Source organism: Amblyomma mixtum, chromosome 4 (assembly GCF_055824585.1).
Source record: "Amblyomma mixtum isolate Tamu chromosome 4, ASM5582458v1, whole genome shotgun sequence".
NCBI classification, from domain to species: domain Eukaryota; kingdom Metazoa; phylum Arthropoda; class Arachnida; order Ixodida; family Ixodidae; genus Amblyomma; species Amblyomma mixtum.
In genome coordinates, this window is record NC_143015.1 from 6192913 (window position 1) to 6201530 (window position 8618).

The 8618-nt window shown below is 54.9% G+C and overlaps 1 non-coding gene across 1 annotated transcript; it reads left to right on the forward strand.

Annotated features, from left to right (window-relative positions):
• Positions 1–72, forward strand: TRNAT-CGU (transfer RNA threonine (anticodon CGU)). The gene has a single exon. It is a non-coding gene; the product is annotated as a tRNA-Thr (tRNA).
• Positions 73–8618: the final 8546 nt, after the last annotated feature.

Below are 8618 nucleotides of genomic sequence, written 5' to 3' on the forward strand. Positions count from 1 at the left end.
GTCGCCGTAGCTCAGTGGTAGAGCGCCGGACGCGTAATTCGGAGGTCGTGGGTTCGGATCCCACCGGCGGCATATGGTTGTTTTTTCTTCTGCTTTTCTAATCAATTATCTAAGCGATAACATATTCAGTAATATTATAAATTGATTAACACCGCAAAATAAATAAATTAAAAAAATCCCCTGTGCCCCCTGGTTTCTGTGGCTGTTGGCTTCTCTCATATTTATAACGAGCCCCTCATTCCCCTTTCCTTGTCTGCTTAAGAAGAAATAAGGAAGTTGATGCCTGAGTGTTTAGGCAATTTCATAATCCGCTGTTGATGTTCTTTGCCTGTTTTAGATAAGTACGTTACCTATACTAGCCTCAGCTAGGTCATAAAAGGAAGCTCTTTAATTACTGATGTGTCGCGCCTCTCACCGTAATACAAGCAAAGCTGACACTCTATTCTGCGGTATTTCAAAGCCAGGAACTTAAGGGGAATGGGCAACTCATTCACGTGTGCGTGAAGCCATTCAAGCTATTACGCAAGAGTATAACACGATTGGTAGGGACCAGAATCAGCTTGACGCTGCCATGGAATTCAGCGTCGTCGGATATTGTTCAGTGAAGATCGGAGAGAGTACAGAAGACATGAGCGGTCAGTGAAAACTGCCAAAACATGATTTCCAAACGATTACTTCAAGTGAAAGTTGAGTGCACACTCGCCGGCTCCTTAGCAGCATTTTCAGAGGAAGTGAGTAATTTGCTGGCAGCTTATAGGGTATGTGGAATGTGATCAGATCCTGCTAGGCAAATTCTACCACGTGTGTACTCATGACTGAGGCGAATGCCTAATTACTGGTCTCTCCTACAGCCTAACACGGTGTATCCGCAAGGTGCTTGAAAAGAACAGAATCAAGCCTGTTTTCTCTATTTTATCCATACAGATTTAGAGGGCCCAAATTTTTCCATTTCCGACAATTTTCTAGAACCTGCGAACGCAAGTAGCATCTCTCACAGCGCCCCTCAGAAAGTGTGCTTTTGTCCAGATAAGCGACAGCTACTGACAATTTTTATCTATTGTACACAGCTATATATTTGTGTGAGGGTCTGAGAGATTGCAGGTCTTATTTTAAACAAACACAAAAGTACAAACAATAAACGAGGCGGCTTTTATCGGAAAGGAAACCAATTTCTGTATGAGAGTGAAAAAAGGAAAGGAACAAGAGAGCAAGGCAGCAACACACGGGAAAAACACACGGAGGAACAGAACAAAGTGCTTACGAAAAATACAGGAAAAAGAAAGTCAAAGAGGAAAGTCACACTACTTGTCTCTTATTCGAGCAACGAGCGGGGAGGACTGGCTGGGTGTCGGGCAGTTAGGGAGTCTCTTGGCGTTCCAATGTCGATGCAACGCTACCGCAGCGTCAGCGTCCGTGGGCTCCCAGCACGGTTCCCAGGTCTGGTATCCCGGAAAAGTCACGTAGGCGCCAGAAGCGGCCTGTGTGGAGCAGCTGACGGATGGACGGAGAAGAGTAGCGCCTGAGCCTGGTGGTTGAGGCTCTCGACGATGGAAGTCCAGGTCTGGTGGCCCGGACGTCTGCGGCTAAGGCCCAAGCCCGGAACTCGGGGAGCCAGCAGAACTCGTCCACGTCCGTCGCCCACAGCGCTCTTCTCTTCTCTCCCCGTAATCCTCTTCGACCAGTCCCGGCGTACCCCTCCGCACGCGCTCCTCGTGCTTTGTCTTCTTCTCCTCACGAACGCCGCTGGGTGGCGCTATCTGCTTACAGAAGGCCCCCCCTCTTCGGAAGTTTTTTCCAAGGGAAAGAACTCAACTTCAGGAGAGCGACACCAGACGCGTTCGACGATCGCAACACAGAATACCGCACCACAGCGCGCACACTACACACCACACACAATACGACGGTCGTCAATGTTCGAAGCGTTCACAGACATTCGCACACACAGCACAGAGAGCACATGGAAAGTCAACGTAAAGCGTCCATAGAGGGCGAAGAAACACGGAAAGCATAAAAAGTAAGTAGCCGACACCCACAAACAAACATGAACAAACACGGACAATGCCAACAAGAACAGGTGTGGGCTACATTATTCCGTATTCCATTCTTCACATCAAACCACTTCACCGTCGCGAGAACTCTTTCAACTAGTACTTCCGTTTTCCTTTGTGAAACCGGTTTCTCCAAACCGACCTCGGTCTCCACCATGGTTTTAAATGTCCCCGTCCTACGATGTTATACACTCTGTGCCGGCCGTTGTCCGCCGGCACCGATGGAACAATGGCGTCATTTACTTTGTTCTCCCTTTCCTTTGACACAGTCGGTTGACATTTAGCACACGATCTGACATAACTCTTAATGTCAGCCTGTACACCGGGCCAGTAAAACTCACTGAGCACCCTTGCTATTGTTTTCCGTATTCCTTGATGGCCGGATAATGCACTCTTATGCGCCAACTTAAGGACTTGCGTGCGTAAGCCCTTCGGTACCACCGCTTGCTCAACGACTCGGCCGGGACACACTTGGTATGTCCGGAAAAGAACACCGTCATCTGTATCAAAAGAGTGGGCGGTCTGTCCCTTGCCACGAAATATTTGCCCCAACTTCCTGCGACACACCTCTAAGGTCGGGTCTTCTTCCTGTTTGAGGCGAAACTCCGGCCGTGACAAGTGGAGTGTGTTCAGAGTGGGGCTTTTACTACTCTCTGAAATCTTTGCTGTCACCGTGTGGGGATCCATGTTGCCCCTCGCCCGCCGGATGCACCCTTCTCTCTCTCGTGGCCTACCGCGGCTCTTCCTCTGGCGGCCCCCGACATGGAGCGGAGGGGAGGCGCCCGCGACTACGCGTCGTCACGTGGGCAGCCCTCCTTGCCCACCTCTCTCGGTTTCGGCGGCCGCGCGGGCCGCGCCCACGGGACAGTCGGATGGAGAGTTGACAGCGAGCCCTGAGAGAGAGCGGACGCGACACCAGCGGCGGCCCAGGTGACCCGAACTGCTCTGTGCCTGTCTCCTGTGCCTGTTGCCTGCCGCTGCTGCCTGCGCGCGACCGAGGAAAGACATTGGGAGATCCCAATTAAAGGTTTTGCCTGCGGGCTTATTCCTCGGAGGTGTTGTTCTTCGCGGCCACAGGTGTGGTCGAGCTAGCGGAGTGGCGTTGGCCCTGAGTTCAGGGTCCGAACCGTGCCAGTAACCCCACATTTTGGCGCCCAACGTGGGGCCCCTCTGGAGTTCCAGGTGGGGTGCTAGCTCACGAAGAACAGCATGACCAGCCCGCGCTACGGGCTGCCGGACCTAATGATGTTGGCTGATGTATGCGGCGAAGCACGGGAGATCTCGAGCATCGTTTCCGTGGCCACATCTAAAGCGACCGCGGATGCGGTAGCGCAAGGTCCGTCGGGCGCTATGCATGAAGCCGCAGGCGCGGCTGGCGTCCGAGATATTGCGCCAGGAGTTCCTGGTGAATACTCCGAGCTGGAGCAGCCAGATGGCTGTGGCTACAGGAGTTCCGTTCTGCTGAACGTGTCCCCAGGCGCTCCCGCAGATGCGGGTCGCGCAACTGGTTACGCGCCGGGAGATCCCGGCCAGCAAGGAAAGCCAAAGTCAGGTGTCAGTGGCTTCCAAACGCTCCGCTACGTCTCAGGCGCGTCCGCAGATGCGGTTCGCAAACCGAGTTTCCACCCAGGAGATCCTGGACTGCTCGTTGAGCCATTGCCAGTTGGCGTCGGCTACTCGCTCCTTTCAACTCCTGCGCACGCATTCAGACCAGGTGGTCTAACTGCAGTTTATTGGAAAATACATGGTCCGAGGAAGGCCAGCAGAGCATGCGCAACAGCATCATGCTCTGCTGGAGTTGGAGTTGGAGTTCTTTTTTGGAGTTGTTATCTTTTTACCTGTCATCTACTGTTGTTGAATTCAAAGGTTCCTTGTTCCTTCAGAAAAATGGAATATGTATTGGTTCTAGCGTTGCCCCAGTGCTTTCCCAGATATTTTTAGCAAAATTTGACAGAACACTTCAAAACTTACTTCATGACAAGCGTGTGTGCAAAGTTTTTAGGTACGTGGACGATTTTTTAGTATTTTTAGACCTTTCACCTAATGACACTCTGCCCGCAGCAGTAGACGATGTTTTGACTGCTTTTAAAGCTTCTTCACGCACTCTTAATTTTACTCATGAACTATCTAGCAATCATTCTATCAGGTTCCTAGAACTGCAACTAACATTCCTTGACGATGGCCATTTATGCTGGATGTTTTCGCCTAGAAGCAAGAAAGCTTTGTTACCTTTCGGTTCTGCGCACTCTAAGATTGTAAAGAGAGGGATTGCGATGAACTGTTTCCGCAATGCACTGGGAAAAAGCTGTCACCATGCCATCAAAACCAGCCTTGACAATGAGTGCAAAGGTTTGGAAGCCGCGGGGTTCCCTAAACCACTTTTGAAGGCAGTGGCTGAATCGCTGCTTCAGAACCTCAAGAAAGGACGCACGAAGAAGACTGACGTTGGGCCAACTGAACGAAAGAAGTTCGAGGTCATGCCGTACGTGCACAAAGTAAGCCACAACTTGAAAAAAGTGGCGGCCAAGCAGGGAGTGAGCATTGTGTTCTCTGCTCCTTGCAAGTTGTCGGGACTCTGTTCGCGCATTTCTCGAGGCAGGGAAAGGAACCACGTTTGCACAACGCAGCATGAGAATCGCTTCACGACATGTGTCGCACAGGTGGTGTACAAGTTCCCCCTCACATGCGAGAGAGTTTACATCGGCCAAACTGGCCGGTGTATTAATGACCGGCTTCGTGAGCATCACTCCTCCCTGGGGTCCGGTGGCGGTGCAAACTTGCCTCGCCATTGCAATGAATGTGGCTGTTATCCTTTGTTCGGCAATACCACCATTCTTGGTCGAGGCAAGGGAAAACAGGAGCGGGAAATACTGGAGGCATATCATATCGGTTTGTTAGGCTCTGATTGTATAAGCACAACTTCGGTGCGCCTACTTGAAAAAGAATTTGCTTTTTTAGGTCGTCCACGACAGTTTAGATTTCTTGTCTTTGTCTCTTTTTGCGCAGTGATTAGTGATGATGCTGTTGCGCATGCTCTGCTGGCCTTCCTCGGACCATGTATTTTCCAATAAACTTCAGTTGTTAGTCCAGTCGTTGTGGTGGGTCTAACTGCGTCGACGCCCGCAGATGCGGGCAGCGCTCCCCGCCAGATGGCAGAGGGTGACGCAGCGCACATTGCTCCGGGAGGTCCCGAGCACCACTACAAGCCACCGCCAGTTGGCGAAGGCAAAGTTCACGGTCGAGACCGACCATATGGCCTTAACCTGGCTGAAACGCCTGCGTGAGCCCAGCGGGAGGCTTGCGCGATGGGCCCTGACACTGCAACGCTTCGAGTTCGAAGTGCGTTACCGCAAAGGCACTGCAAATGTAGTCGCCGATGCGCTGTCACGGGCGCCGGTCACTGACACCCAACCGGCCGGCCAGGACGAGGAGGAGGCAGAGTGGCAGCTGTCTCCCCCTCTGCGGAAGGAGCTCGTTGCGGGGAGTGCCCCGTTTTCGAAGCCCCGAGAGCACGTGCACCTCGTTGGAGCGGGGATCCCTCTCGAGGTTGCGTTCAGCAGAGAAGAGCTTGTCAAGGCTCAGCAGGAAGACTCATTCTGTCAGGAGTTGATCAATAGTCTTAGTAAAGAGACAGACACTCCGACGAGTCAGGCCAAATTGCGCTGTGAAGCCACTGGTAGTGTGGTTGGCGCTAACTCTAGTGTCGCTGGTATTGCGGCGAGTGAGTTGGAGAACTTCCTGCTGGACCGTGATGGAGCTTTGCTAAAATACGTGCCAGGCAAAGAGGCCTCGGATGAGAGTTTCAAAGCCGTTATTCCGCGCAAACTGCGGCGCGCCGCTATGCGGCACTATCACGACGCAGACGGTCACGGGAGCGCTCCAAAGACATGGCAGAAGCTTTGTCGGTTTGCTACCTGGCCGGGAATGAAGGCTGACGTATGTAGATATGTACGAACATGCCACGTATGCCAAGAGAGAAAGCCCAGAGGTGGAAAGGCACCCGGCTTACTCCAACCCGTCATAAGCACCAAACCCTGGGAGATCCTGGCGTGCGATTTGATGGGGCCGCTGCCGCGCAGCAAACGAGGGTACAAATACGTGCTGGTAGTCACGTGTCACTTCAGTGGGATCGCTGAATTGTACCCGCTGCGAAAAGCGACTGCCGGGATCCACCCGCGATACATCAGTGGTGCGGGAGAGACCGAATCTAGGGTCTCAAACTACTCTGTCCCGGGAGATCCTGGCAAAGCTGTGTGAAGTGTTTTGCCGCTACGGCTTCCCAAAGCGGCTGATCACTGACAATGCCACGTATTTCACATCGAAAGTTTTCCGTGATACGTGTGCAGCAATGGGTGTCCGGCAGCAGAAAACCACGTGCTACCATCCCCAGTCCAATGTGAGCGAGCGCCGAAATCGAGATATCAAGCCGCTCCTGGGCGCATATGCGAGATCGCACAATGATTGGGACGAGCACTGGGACGCCATCTCCTTCGCTCTGCGCACGAGCACAAATCGCTCGACCGGCTTCACGCCGGCTTTTCTCATGTTTGGCAGAGAGCTGAACACGCCTATGGACACAATTCTCATGGAAGGGTCGGACAGTGTCCGCGAAGTCACGGCAGATGTTGACGACTACGCAAGGCGATTGCGCGAGCGTTTGGCAAATGCCATTAAGGAGGCGAACCGCAGCCGCGCGAAGGCCAGGGCAAGTCAAAAGGCCACTTAAGATCGCGCACACAGAGACGTGGACTTTCAGATGGGAGACCTCGTTCTCAAGCGCAATCACTCACTCAGCGATGCAACCGCAGGTTTCGCGGCCAGTCCAGCGCCCAAATGGGTGGGACCCTTCCTGATCGCTGAGAAGCTTTCGCGGCTCAACTACCGGCTGAAAGACCCGAGATCGGGCCGAATCAGCGGACCCATTCACGTGGGAGAGCTGAAACAGTACTTCCAGAGGGAGGTTGCTGTGGAAGCAGAAACGCCACCCGCGCAGGATTGTGCAGAGGCGAGCGAAGCCCAGAGAGATCTCTACAGGCATCGCTATAATACCCGAAGCCAGCGAGCTCGCTGGGGCAACGGGAGAATGCCGAAAGCGTGAGATCACGCACACGGCGGCGTCGGTTGCCAAAACAGCTCGAGATCGAGCAAACGGCGAAGGAACACCAGACGCGCGAGATCGCGCACGGTGGACCTCATGCAAGGAGATCCTTGCCCCCGACGTCACAATATCCGAACTGGGCGAGATCGCCGAATGTGACCCATGCCGACCACGGCAAAGCCTGGTGCGAGAGGTCTCGTGCCCACCCTGCCTGTGTGGATACACAAGCCGGTGTAGTTCCTGTGCCCGGAACACTGCAAGACGCCCGCTCGGAGGAGCTGAGCCCCCTCCGGCTGCCCTGATTTACGGCCCTGGCTTCAGCGACGGCACGGAGAGCGGCGCGCGGCCGGGGTCGAGCCGCCGAACTTCGCCCCCACACCATCGCACGGGGCCTCGGCGGCGGTTCTGGAACAGCGCGGGGCGAGCTGACGATGGGCGGCCTGAATGCGGAGCAGGCCGGCTTTCGCGGGCGCCAGCCTGGTCTGGCCCGCGCCCCAGGCGCAGAGCTACCATCCCGGGGCCCAGTCTCCGGAAAGGCGGCATGGACCTGCTGATCTGCCGAGTTCGCTTCAGCGGGTGGAGGTCACTATTGAGAGAGGGAGGGTGTGGGGATCCATGTTGCCCCTCGCCCGCCGGATGCACCCTTCTCTCTCTCGTGGCCTACCGCGGCTCTTCCTCTGGCGGCCCCCGACAAGGCCCCCGACTGGGAGCAGCGGTGGAGGGAGCCGAGGGGAGGCGCCCGCGACTACGCGTCGTCACGTGGGCAGCCCTCCTTGCCCACCGCTCTCGGTTTCAGCGGCCGCGCGGGCCGCGCGCACGGGCACAGTCTGAGAGAGTTGACAGCGAGCCCTGAGAGAGAGCGGACGCGACACCAGCGGCGGCCCAGGTGACCCGAACTGCTCTGTGCCTGTCTCCTGTGCCTGTTGCCTGCCGCTGCTGCCTGCGCGCGACCGAGGAAATACATTGGGAGATCCCAATTAAAGGTTTTGCCTGCGGGTTTATTCCTCGGAGGTGTGTTCTTCGCGGCCACAGGTGTGGTCGAGCTAGCGGAGTGGCGTTGGCCCTGAGTTCAGGGTCCGAACCGTGCCAGTAACCCCACAACCGTAAGGGAAGGAACATCGACCGAACTCGTCATGGCAAGGGAAACTGCCTGATCAGTTAGAACTGGCGGGTCAACCGAGAATGGAGGTTTAGCGCCAGGGACATTGCCTATTATGATGTCGTATATGGGTGTAGACAAGCACCGCGCGATGGCCTTACCCGAAAAGTACGGTGAGGAAATCACCACCTCCGCTTCCGGAACTTCTACACGGGTCCCATTGGCCAAGAATAATGTAGCCTTTTTCCCTGTAAGTGCCGCTGGCGGTACAAGAGACTCACGCACAACAATACCGGTGCTGCCCGTATCCCGTAATACCGAACCAGGCTGGCCGAACACCTCACCGTGCCCCACGGGCATAGCAGTTTCCACC